Source organism: Silene latifolia, chromosome 4, assembly GCF_048544455.1.
Source record: "Silene latifolia isolate original U9 population chromosome 4, ASM4854445v1, whole genome shotgun sequence".
Classification (NCBI taxonomy): domain Eukaryota; kingdom Viridiplantae; phylum Streptophyta; class Magnoliopsida; order Caryophyllales; family Caryophyllaceae; genus Silene; species Silene latifolia.
The window spans coordinates 107,641,045-107,653,752 of record NC_133529.1 but is presented as its reverse complement, the minus strand read 5'-3'; the positions used below and the strand labels follow the sequence as shown (position 1 = coordinate 107,653,752).

Genomic DNA, 12,708 nt, shown 5'->3' with positions numbered 1-12,708 from the left:
AGGTAGTTGTACTAATGTGGCCTCTAGTGTCCTTGTTGAGAAACTTTCCTTAACCACCCAAAACCATCCATGTCCTTACAAATTGAGGTGGCTTGACAAGGGAGCCGAATTGAAGGTTGACAAACAATGCCTAGTGTCCTTTTCCATTGGCAAAAATTATGTTGATAAGGTTCTTTGTGATGTTCTACCTATGGATGCTTGCCATCTCCTACTTGGTAGACCTTGGGAGTTTGATAAGAGTGTGGTGCATCATGGGAAGGATAACACTTATTCCTTTGAGTTTGACAAGAAGAAGATCACTCTAGCACCTCTTCCACCATCCTCCATGCTTGAACCTTACAAAGAAGTGATGCTAATCAAGGAGGCCGAAATGGTCCCCGAAAAAAGTAATGAGAAAGGTGTTCATGTTCACTTTGCCGAGGGTGTATCCAAGGAACAAGACGAAACAGTCCCTAGCATGGTTCAAAATTCGAACAAGTTCTTTCAAGATGATCCACCTAATATCGAACATGTGTCCAAGGAACAAGAAGAGCCGTTCACTAATACGGTTCGAACAAGGGTTAAGGTCCATGAAAATGTTCCTCCAATTGATAATCCAAGAATGAAGGCCGAGGTCCCTAAAAATCCTTGGTTCGACTATGGTGCCCATAAGTTCAAAGACAAACTAGGGGAGTGTTCAAATGTAAAGGAAGAACCCAAGTGGAGTAACACCAATGATCAAGTCCAAGATGAGCTCTTTGTCAAGATTGGAGCCGAAAGTACCATTGGTAGAGTGCAAGTTCATCATCCCGTCTCTCCCACCACTAATCCAATTGGGAATGAAAGCAAGGACAAGTCAAGTGCCTACTTGAACGATCAAGGAAATAGGGTCAAGAAACGGGTTCAAGAGGGGATCCTTAACAATGTCCAAACCGTGAGTGTCCAAGATGGTGTGCATTGTGACTATTCCGTACACCCTATTCCAAGTTTTATTGAAGATGAGCACAAGGCCAATGGCATGGGCGGTAGGATCAAGACAGTCAAGGAGAGTGTTCACTCAAGTAAGCAAGGGAATGGTGTCAAAAAACGGGTTGAACAAGGGTTCATTCGTCATGTTCAATTCATGGCCAACAAGGAAAGGTCCAAGAACTCCAAGCAAGGGACGAAATTCAGAGTTGGGGATCAAGTTTGGGTCCGTTTATGCAAGTTAGGAATCCTTACAAAAGGGGATAAGCTCATGCCAAGAGAAGGAGGTCCGTTCAAGGTCACTAGTCAAGTTGGGTGTGATAAGTATAAGGTCGATTTGTTGGGAACCCATGCCACATTCAATGTTAGTGATTTAAGTCTTTGTGATGAAGAGCCTAGTGATGAAAATGCCGAGGATTTGAGGACAAATCCTTTTCAAGAGAAGGAGTTTGAAGCAAAACAAATCACATTAGACATGTTTGTACCCGGTTTTGGTCCCTTGACCGAAATAGAGTCCAAGTCGGAATCCGTCTAAGCACATGGGTCCTTTTTCGGCCTAGAAATCTTCCATGAGGAGTTTAGAGTATTTTTGTCCAAGAGCCTATGTCTTGGGAAGGTGATAATCATAGAGAAAAGCAAAGAACAAAACCGGTGGACCTAAAGCTACACGGTTTGCAATGGCAAGTACAAGGGTCGCTTTCAAGTCCCTTTCACCCTTCCTAAATTAACCAAGACATCCTCAAGGCTCCTTTTGTTGCTCTACCACTCTTACACAAGCTTGGCCGGACCCTCTTGAAGCTTCCAAATGAGTTTACTCCATGTTTTAATTAATCATTGTCCTTATTAGTTTACTTTCTTGTTTTTCTTTAAGATTTTTAACTTGTGTAAGAACTTGTGTAAGGCCTAGGGCCACCTTTTGAAACCGGTTTTCTAGGGTCTTTTGGACCGTTAGATTGCTAGGTTGGATGGATGGATAGGATTGTTTTGCTTGGCCTATAAAAGCAAGGCATTCCTTAGTGTAAAAATCAGATTTTGATGAATGAACAAACACAAGTTAGAAACCTTGATTTCTACTAATCTCCTTTGCTTAGTGCTGGGAAATCCTCTTTTGCTTAGTGCTTAGAGTCGGGTATTTTCTTTGCTGTGTGCTTGAAATTATCCTTTAGGCTTAGTCTAGTGGCTTTGTGCTTGGATTAAGTCATATCCCAATCACATCCTTTACTCTATTCGATTGTAGAGTTCTGGAACCGTGGTTATAAACAGTTCTGTCGACTGTTCGATTGCAGTCCTCAGAGTTTCTGTTGAGTTTTTAGTCGTTTTTGTCACAATTAAACAGTTTAAAACACTGTCCAAATTGAGTCAGTTTCAATCCAAATTCGAGTCTTGAGCGTTTTACTTCACCTTCCACAACCAACACCTCTATACTGGGGGCTCCGTTTTGTCGCCCAGTCTTCTTTTTTTTTACCAAAGTCCAGAGTCATCTTCTCATCCTGGGGGCTTGTAACACCCCGTATTTTATTAAGTTGGATAAAATTCTTTTAATTGTTACTTTATATTTAATTACGTTGGTTAACGATTTATATATTTATTTTCTCAGCTAATTAATTAATTTCATTATAATTCGATACGTTAATTTTAATAATCATTAATAAGTTTATTTAAAGTTAGTTCGAGTTTATTGAAATTAGTCCGAGTTTATTTATTTAATAATTTCCGTTTCTTTACGAGTCCTTATGAAAGTTGTTTTAAGTAAACCCGAGATGGATTTTGGGAACAAAACCGTCCAATTAGCTATTTTGAGCTTATTTCACTAAATTAGCAATTTTTATTAATATCCGTTAGTTTTGTAAAAATCGCTAATAATTCCGATTCAAGCTGATATCGTATTATTTCCGTTAACTAGCTGAGTTTATTTTATTTTCACTCATTAAATTTATTTATTATTAATTTCGTTTTATTATCGAAACTTTTACTAAAAACCGATTTTATTAACTCGAAACGGTTTTAATAACGATCGAAGTTTCTTAACGACGAAGAAACGTACGTATAATTAGTAGCTAGCAAGCTAGCTGGTGTATCATTATTATTATTATTATTATTATTAATTATTATTATTACTCCCTCACCCGTTTCCCCTGACTCTTTCTTTTCCCCTTTCATTTTTTTTCCTTTCTTTTTCGTTCTATCAAGAACAATGTAACAACAACAACAAATGAAACAACAACTCCTCCGTATGCCATTTCCCATCGTTCAAACCCCAGATCCCGCCTCCATTCTCAACCAAATTCCGTAATTTTTGTACCATTCTCTTCCCCTTTCCTTCCTCCTCCTTTTAAGGTAAGAAAGTCTCCCTTTTGTAGTGGTTTCGTCTTTCGCCGTCTTATAAAAGTGTCGTCTTTTAGCTTCTTTATTCCGTTTTCTTGCCCTTTTATGAAGGATTCAAGACCGGGGTGAGGCTCGTGCCTTGTGGACCATTTATTCGAAGAATAAGGAGCGTTTAAGGTAACGGTGATAGGCTACTCGAATTATTTATAATACTAGCTATTATATTTCCTATTGTTAAGTTAATTTAATTGTTGGAATGCGGGATAAACATGAGCGCTTATAATTCAGTTGTTTGTTTATGAAAGAAGGTTTACTGTTTGGTGGTAAGTTGTCAGTGGGTTTCTAGGATTAGGTTATATGGTAAATGTTGGAATAAAGGGATTTACGCAAGGTTTAGCAATTTGGTTTATCTAATTGATAACATATGGGCGGTGCGTTTGGGTCGATTTTGACGCGATTTCTAGACTAAAATTGTTGTTGATACGAGTCAATTTGATAGCTCGTGTCATGTGTACATATACAGGTATGAGTTGGGTCGATTGTATGTAAGAAACTCCGTCCATTTCATGCTTAAAATTTCGTCTTAAGACGGTCACAAATGATCTTCATAAATCGTGAAAATGGACTTTGTTGAGCGCTTTTGCGGGCTGTTTTTTTGACGGGTTTCTTTATGTTAAATTGAACCAACTTTCTTGTTATTGTCTCAAGTACATGTACGTGTTTGGATTGAGTCTTTGGTTCGGGTGGAATCCGTCCTAATTTGGCCTAGAAAACCGCTCTAAGATGGTCAGGGCAATGAGGGGGAGCTGCGTTTTTTGAGGTGCTGCTGTCTTCTTTGGGACTGTTTGCCTACTACAGGCTGCTTGTGCGTGTTTTTGTGCGGGGGCGGGCCGGCCAGGCCTGGGCGTGGTCGAGGCGAGCAGCGGCCGGGGCAAAGACGGCTTTAATCCGTGTGTGTCCAAATTACCGTCTTTTGTGTAGTCCGTGACCGTCTTTCCTCCTTTGTTTCATGCCTTCTCATATCCTATGTTAAGTTTTGGACATGCCTTGTGGTTGTTGGGTCACTCGTATATTTCGGCATGTTAAATTATATAATGGAATATTTATTATTATAAGACAAATTTGAGTTATTCAAGTTATTTAAATCCCGTCTCATATTTTATATAAAGATAATTCGTTAATATCGTCCTTTCACATAATTATTTTAGGTGACTCATTTGTGGTTGAAGATGAAGAGTAATTTTGGGGTTTTAGAAGCTTTCTCAAGTTTTTACTTGTCTCTTTGCTAGCGTAAGGTAACTATTCCGAGTTACTCGACGAATTAATGTCACATTAGTAGTTAATGTGTGCCTGTTGTTTGATAAGTGTTTAGGTGAATGAATAATGTTAGTAGTAAAGATAATAAGGATGGTAAAATTGTGCTCATATTAATAGTTATCACATGTTAGGATAGTTTACAAAATGAAATTGTAATTAATAGGCTCAAATGAATTTTATAGCGATAATTGTAATGTTTTGTTGATTGTCCGAAAACCGAGCCTTAGTCCCTTTGACGATGCGATGTCGATTAATTGAGTGATTGGTCACCCGCAATTTGACCCGTACCCTGCGCAGGGCTGGGGTTGCGGGTAAAAATTCGGTTGGATGAAATTTTGAATGAAATAGATAGTCGGCCTTTTTCTTGTTTTAGGCCATTCATTATATTTTTATCTCACATGTGTAATTAGTTGATTTAAGTAGCTTCTTATATTGTAAAAACGGCCCTAGATTCCCCGAAGCCTTTAATTTGGTTAATATTGTTAGAATTGGAAATTGGTATTGAGGATTCTGTTGGTTTATCTGCTGATTAGACATTTATATAGCCTTTCACATGATAGAATATTAGATTTTATGTTGGTAAGTAGGACTTTTTGCCCTCTTAAGGTTAAGTGGGTGTCTTAATTGACTTGTGTGGTGAGTCGTGTGTGGTGTGGGCTAAAGTATTCAAGCTGGGACTAGCTGGGACTAGGTCCTAGGTGAGTATTTCGGCCTTCATCATAGATAGGTCTTTATAGTCTCTGACGAGTATATGTTCACTGCTTGATAGCCTTTGTGTTCCTGACTAGTGGATTTATATCCAAGTTGGGGCATGACCTCAGGTACTTATTTTGATAGTATGGGGTCAGCTTAAGTACTAGCCAACCCTTCGGTGGTGTCCTTAGGGTACTCACTTCACTTTGTTTTAAAAAAAGTTGTGGGTCTTGGGTGCGGTGGTGTGTATCCGCATGTCTAGGTCTCACTGAGATTTTAGGCTAGGGTTGTGTTGTCTCTTGGCCATGTTTTCTTAATAGTAACCGCTGAGCCAAGATACCGGTTCGATTACCTTCCCTACCTCGTGGTATAGACTCGAGTTACAAAGTGACTATTGACCGTGCTAAGAACTTATGCCTGTCTTTGATATATTGCTCTTTCTTGTTTGATGATTCTATGAATCATAGAAGGTGAGATGCAAGCCGGCTATGGTTGATAGAGTTTGGATTCCTGGATGTTATGTGATTCACATGATAGTGTAGTATGAGTCGGTCTAGTATTCACTGGCTAGGACTATGTGTTGTTATATTGTAGTTCACATGATAAGCACGATTGTCTAGCATCTATATGCTAAGGCTATGTGTGATTCGTATTCATATTCTTATGTTTACATGTTATATTAATTATGACATTTCGTGGTGGGAGAACTCGAGTTACTCCCCATCGACGTGGCTTTCGTATTTGTATAAAATGCGAATGACGTAGTAGGTGATGCATATATGGGGTACATGGACGAGCTAGCGAGCAAAGTAACCTTGGGACCTAGACTGGTTTTATTTCATTGTGACCCTTAAACCCTTTTTGTGTCACATACATTTTAGGGACATATGTCTCCCTCTTTTTCTTTGGTTTGTATCACTTTATTCTCGCAGCTTTAGCATAGTTATGTAAATTAGTCTGTTAGCATTTGCAGGTGTTGGCATCCTCCTTCTGGAAATGTTTGTGAATGGTTTAGAAAAGTTTTAAAAATGACAGGTTTTAATTAGTTGAACCAATTACAAACATATCCCGTCGCTTTTTCAGAATTACGTGTTTACTTTTCCGCAATAAATGAGGGTGTCACAGTTGGTATCAGAGCATATTTGCTCCCAACGCACGTTTGTGCACCCCAATATAAATAACTTGACCTTAAAATAATAAACTTGAGAGACGGGTAAGATGGGTAGATTTAGGATCTTATGTTGTAGTCTCTTTGTGTTTGCTCTTTGTTAGGTACTAACCTGTTTGTTGATTGTTATTTAATAATTGTTGTGTTCTTGGATCAATGACCGTGAGCTTATCTATAGCTAATGGAGTTATTACCCTTATTATAAAAAAAAATTGAACTAAAGGTTTTGAAAATATTTAATGTTTTTCACTGGTTTTAACGTCAATTAGTGTTAAAGCTTGTTATTGGAGACGTCTGATAATTAGTTTTATCATTTGTTGGTGTAAAAAATGTATTTTTTTATGTCTTTGAATTGGAATATTGATGTTCTTGAGTGATCGCCAAAAGTATCTCCGTTCCATTGAAAGGACACTTATATTTTAAGAAGATCAAGATTTAGTGCCTTTTGCTGAGGATTGAAGATTTGTTCAACCTTTGAAGAATGCTTCTACTTCCTTGAAGATATTTCTCGTTCTTTTTGTATCTCGCCTTATTCTTAATCTCTTGGTGCCTATCCTTCTTCTAAACTCTCTATTCTTCTTCCTAGGAAGTTACATTTGTATCCTCCCAACTTGTCCTTTCACCCTTGCTAATTCTCCCTTAACGCCTTTTAGATAGTTCTCTTTCTTTTGTGGGGTGTTAACCTTGGTTGGATAATTTGGCTTGTGGAGTTGTTTCTGGTTGACCTATAACCCCGGTTTTGAGAAGTTGTGATATTGGAAGGACTTAGGTTGAGTGTTGATACCTTAGGAGTAAACACGGAGTAAGGTTTATGATGTGATTTTGGAAAGAGATACCTTTAGGATGTTGATAGCCATACATAAATTGATGTTACCTTATGACATTGTTGTTTGAGATTTGAGTATCTGACATTTCCTTGTTGTCTAATTTCCCTTTCTCCTTGATCATGAGCGTTACCGTTCATACCTCCTTTCCTCGCTTCATCTTGCTCCTCCTTTAAGTTTGACACTCGTATCTTGTGAAACTCTATCTTTGACATCCTTGTAATTTTGACTTCAATTTTTACCCTATGAAAGTCATTATAGCTCTCTTAACATACTTTGTTTTTATGCTATCTAAGTTACTTTCCTTTTTGTACAACTTCTAAACTTTCAAGCTACCAGTTTCGATTCATTCTTAAAAGTTTATGTCACTTCTGCAAACCTAACCTATTTTTGAAGACTTGAAAATGAAAATTTGATTTAGTTCCCTATTCCTTCCTTGAATATAAACTCATTTATCGTAATTTTAATTACTAGACCCGAAATTTCTTTAAATTTTATCCAATTTCTATTAACCTTGATCTATTTATGACTTCTTTGTCAAAGTTTAATATTATATTTCCTAATTTAACTCCCTTTTAGTTTAAAGGTGAAACCTTTATTTCTACTTTGGCTTTTTGCAAAAGAACATTTGAGAAGATTACCTTTCTCTTATTTTGATTTTAACGTTGATCGGATGTTAGAACTAGTTATTGGAAACGTTTGATAACTTGTTCTACGATTGTCGGCGAATAGTTTTTGTTTTAAATTTGTCTCTGACTTGGAAAGTTAGCGTTCTTGTGTGCACGACAAGAGCATTTCCGTTCCATGAATGAGACTTATAATTTTGAAAACTCTTCATTAATGTTTTTGAAGGTATTTTGATTTTTGATATATACAAATGATTTGCCTTTTGACCTTAGCTTTGATTTGGAATGTGATGTTCTTGAATACGTAACGAGAACACTTTCGTTCCCTTGATGAGAATCTGGTTCTGTCGGAAAATTTTATTTGAAACTTTTGAAAGAATTTTGAATCTTACGATAAATAACCTTTAAAATGTTTTGGTTACCGATTCCAATTCCAGTTTTATTTTTATAACCTTTCATTTATACTTTCAAGTTTCGAGGACGAAACTTTTTAAAAGATGGGGTGATTGTAACACCCCGTATTTTATTAAGTTGGATAAAATTCTTTTAATTGTTACTTTATATTTAATTACGTTGGTTAACGATTTATATATTTATTTTCTCAGCTAATTAATTAATTTCATTATAATTCGATACGTTAATTTTAATAATCATTAATAAGTTTATTTAAAGTTAGTTCGAGTTTATTGAAATTAGTCCGAGTTTATTTATTTAATAATTTCCGTTTCTTTACGAGTCCTTATGAAAGTTGTTTTAAGTAAACCCGAGATGGATTTTGGGAACAAAACCGTCCAATTAGCTATTTTGAGCTTATTTCACTAAATTAGCAATTTTTATTAATATCCGTTAGTTTTGTAAAAATCGCTAATAATTCCGATTCAAGCTGATATCGTATTATTTCCGTTAACTAGCTGAGTTTATTTTATTTTCACTCATTAAATTTATTTATTATTAATTTCGTTTTATTACTGAAACTTTTACTAAAAACCGATTTTATTAACTCGAAACGGTTTTAATAACGATCGAAGTTTCTTAACGACGAAGAAACGTACTTATAATTAGTAGCTAGCAAGCTAGCTGGTGTATCATTATTATTATTATTATTATTAATTATTATTATTACTCCCTCACCCGTTTCCCCTGACTCTTTCTTTTCCCCTTTCATTTTTTTTCCTTTCTTTTTCGTTCTATCAGCAAACAACAGACAACAACAACAGTGAAACAACAGCTCCTCCGTATGCCATTTCCCATCGTTCAAACCCCAGATCCCGCCTCCATTCTCAACCAAATTCCGTAATTTTTGTACCATTCTCTTCCCCTTTCCTTCCTCCTCCTTTTAAGGTAAGAAAGTCTCCTTTTTGTAGTGGTTTCGTCTTTCGCCGTCTTATAAAAGTGTCGTCTTTTAGCTTCTTTATTCCGTTTTCTTGCCCTTTTATGAAGGATTCGAAGACCCGGGGTGAGGCTCGTGCCTTGTGGACCATTTATTCGAAGAATAAGGAGCGTTTAAGGTAACGGTGATAGGCTACTCGAATTATTTATAATACTAGCTATTATATTTCCTATTGTTAAGTTAATTTAATTGTTGGAATGCGGGATAAACATGAGCGCTTATAATTCAGTTGTTTGTTTATGAAAGAAGGTTTACTGTTTGGTGGTAAGTTGTCAGTGGGTTTCTAGGATTAGGTTATATGGTAAATGTTGGAATAAAGGGATTTACGCAAGGTTTAGCAATTTGGTTTATCTAATTGATAACATGGGCGGTGCGTTTGGGTCAGTTTTGGACGCGATTTCTAGACTAAAATTGTTGTTGATACGAGTCAATTTGATAGCTCGTGTCATGTGTACATATACAAGTATGAGTTGGGTCGATTGTATGTAAGAAACTCCGTCCATTTCATGCTTAAAATTTCGTCTTAAGACGGTCACAAATGATCTTCATAAATCGTGAAAATGGACTTTGTTGAGCAGTTTTTGCGGGCTGTTTTGACGGGTTTCTTTATGTTAAATTGAACCAACTTTCTTGCTATTGTCTCAAGTACATGTACGTGTTTGGATTGAGTCTTTGGTTCGGGTGGAATCCGTCCTAATTTGGCCTAGAAAACCGCTCTAAGATGGTTGGGCAATGAGGGGGAGCTGCGTTTTTTTTGAGGTGCTCTGTACTGCTGGACTGTTTGCCTACTACAGGCTGCTTGTGCGTGTTTTTGTGCAGGGCCGGGCCAGGCCAGGCCTGGGCACAGGGTCGAGGCGAGCAGCAGCGGGTGGGCAAAGACGGCTTTAATCCGTGTGTGTCCAGCCCGTCTTTTGTGTAGTCCGTGACCGTCTTTCCTCCTTTGTTTCATGCCTTCTCATATCCTATGTTAAGTTTTGGACATGCCTTGTGGTTGTTGGGTCACTCGTATATTTCGGCATGTTAAATTATATAATGGAATATTTATTATTATAAGACAAATTTGAGTTATTCAAGTTATTTAAATCCCGTCTCATATTTTATATAAAGATAATTCGTTAATATCGTCCTTTCACATAATTATTTTAGGTGACTCATTTGTGGTTGAAGATGAAGAGTAATTTTGGGGTTTTAGAAGCTTTCTCAAGTTTTTACTTGTCTCTTTGCTAGCGTAAGGTAACTATTCCGAGTTACTCGACGAATTAATGTCACATTAGTAGTTAATGTGTGCCTGTTGTTTGATAAGTGTTTAGGTGAATGAATAATGTTAGTAGTAAAGATAATAAGGATGGTAAAATTGTGCTCATATTAATAGTTATCACATGTTAGGATAGTTTACAAAATGAAATTGTAATTAATAGGCTCAAATGAATTTTATAGCGATAATTGTAATGTTTTGTTGATTGTGCCAAGACCGAGCCTTAGTCCCTTTGATCGATGCGATGTCGATTAATTGAGTGATTGGTCACCGCAATTTGACCCGTACTTGTCGCAGGTCAGGGGTTGCGGGTAAAAATTCGGTTGGATGAAATTTTGAATGAAATAGATAGTCGGCCTTTTTCTTGTTTTAGGCCATTCATTATATTTTTATCTCACATGTGTAATTAGTTGATTTAAGTAGCTTCTTATATTGTAAAAACGGCCCTAGATTCCCCGAAGCCTTTAATTTGGTTAATATTGTTAGAATTGGAAATTGGTATTGAGGATTCTTTGGTTTATCTCATTTGATTAGACATTTATATAGCCTTTCACATGATAGAATATTAGATTTTATGTTGGTAAGTAGGACTTTTTGCCCTCTTAAGGTTAGTGGGTGTCTTAATTGACTTGTGTGGTGAGTCGTGTGTGGTGTGGGCTAAAGTATTCAAGCTGGGACTAGGCTGGGACTAGGTCCTAGGTGAGTATTTCGGCCTTCATCATAGATAGGTCTTTATAGTCTCTGACGAGTATATGTTCACTGCTTGATAGCCTTTGTGTTCCTGGCTAGTGGATTTATATCCAAGTTGGGGCATGACCTCAGGTACTTATTTTGATAGTATGGGGTCAGCTTAAGTACTAGCCAACCCTTCGGTGGTGTCCTTAGGGTACTCACTTCACTTTGTTTTAAAAAAAGTTGTGGGTCTTGGGTGCGGTGGTGTGTATCCGCATGTCTAGGTCTCATGTGATTTTAGGCTAGGGTTGTGTTGTCTCTTGGCCATGTTTTCTTAATAGTAACCGCTGAGCCAAGATACCGGTTCGATTACCTTCCCTACCTCGTGGTATAGACTCGAGTTACAAAGTGACTATTGACCGTGCTAAGAACTTATGCATGTCTTTGATATATTGCCCTTTCTTGTTTGATGATTCTATGAATCATAGAAGGTGAGATGCAAGCCGGCTATGGTTGATAGAGTTTGGATTCCTGGATGTTATGTGATTCACATGATAGTGTAGTATGAGTCGGTCTAGTATTCACTGGCTAGGACTATGTGTTGTTATATTGTAGTTCACATGATAAGCACGATTGTCTAGCATCTATATGCTAAGGCTATGTGTGATTCGTATTCATATTCTTATGTTTACATGTTATATTAATTATGACATTTCGTGGCTGGGAGAACTCGGAGTTACTCCCCACTGACTGTGGCTTTCGTATTTGTATAAAATGCGAATGACAGGTAGGTGATGCATATATGGGGTACATGGACGAGCTAGCGAGCAAAGTAACCTTGGGACCTAGACTGGTTTTATTTCATTGTGACCCTTAAACCCTTTTTGTGTCACATACATTTTAGGGACATATGTCTCCCTCTTTTTCTTTGGTTTGTATCACTTTATTCTCGCAGCTTTAGCATAGTTATGTAAATTAGTCTGTTAGCATTTGCAGGTGTTGGCATCCTCCTTCTGGAAATGTTTGTGAATGGTTTAGAAAAGTTTTAAAAATGACAGGTTTTAATTAGTTGAACCAATTACAAACATATCCTGTCAGTTTTTCTGTAGAATTACGTGTTTACTTTTCCGCAATAAATGAGGGTGTCACAGGGCTTCTCTTCCGAGATGCCACCCTTTCTTTATTCCTCTCTCATTTAAGTCTAGCTAGTACTCGGTCCGACAATGACAAAGATCTTAGATCAATTCTCCAAGTTATCGTGCCTCAAGAGGGGTCTCTTTTACAAGCAAACGGTGGTGAAAGAAGTCCTAGTAGACAGATGATCCATGGCTCATGCCTTGCCTTTATATGCCTTCATCTTTCTTGCAATTCTTCTACCTTTGGAACTGATACGCATTGTCACCCACACTTGGCTAGGGGTTGCGCATGCTTAAACAAAGTCTGTCAAAGTCATCCCTGTGTCGCGTCAAATCTAAGTTAATGTCGCGTCAGTC

The 12,708-nt window shown here is 37.3% G+C and overlaps 1 long non-coding RNA gene across 1 annotated transcript; it reads left to right on the top strand.

The window, feature by feature from the left end:
* The first annotated feature begins 9,083 nt into the window (after positions 1-9,083).
* Positions 9,084-12,302, top strand: LOC141653768 (uncharacterized). Its single transcript, XR_012547508.1, has 4 exons — positions 9,084-9,239; positions 9,339-9,406; positions 10,435-10,521; positions 12,003-12,302. It is a non-coding gene; the product is annotated as an uncharacterized LOC141653768 (long non-coding RNA).
* The last annotated feature ends 406 nt before the right edge of the window (positions 12,303-12,708 follow it).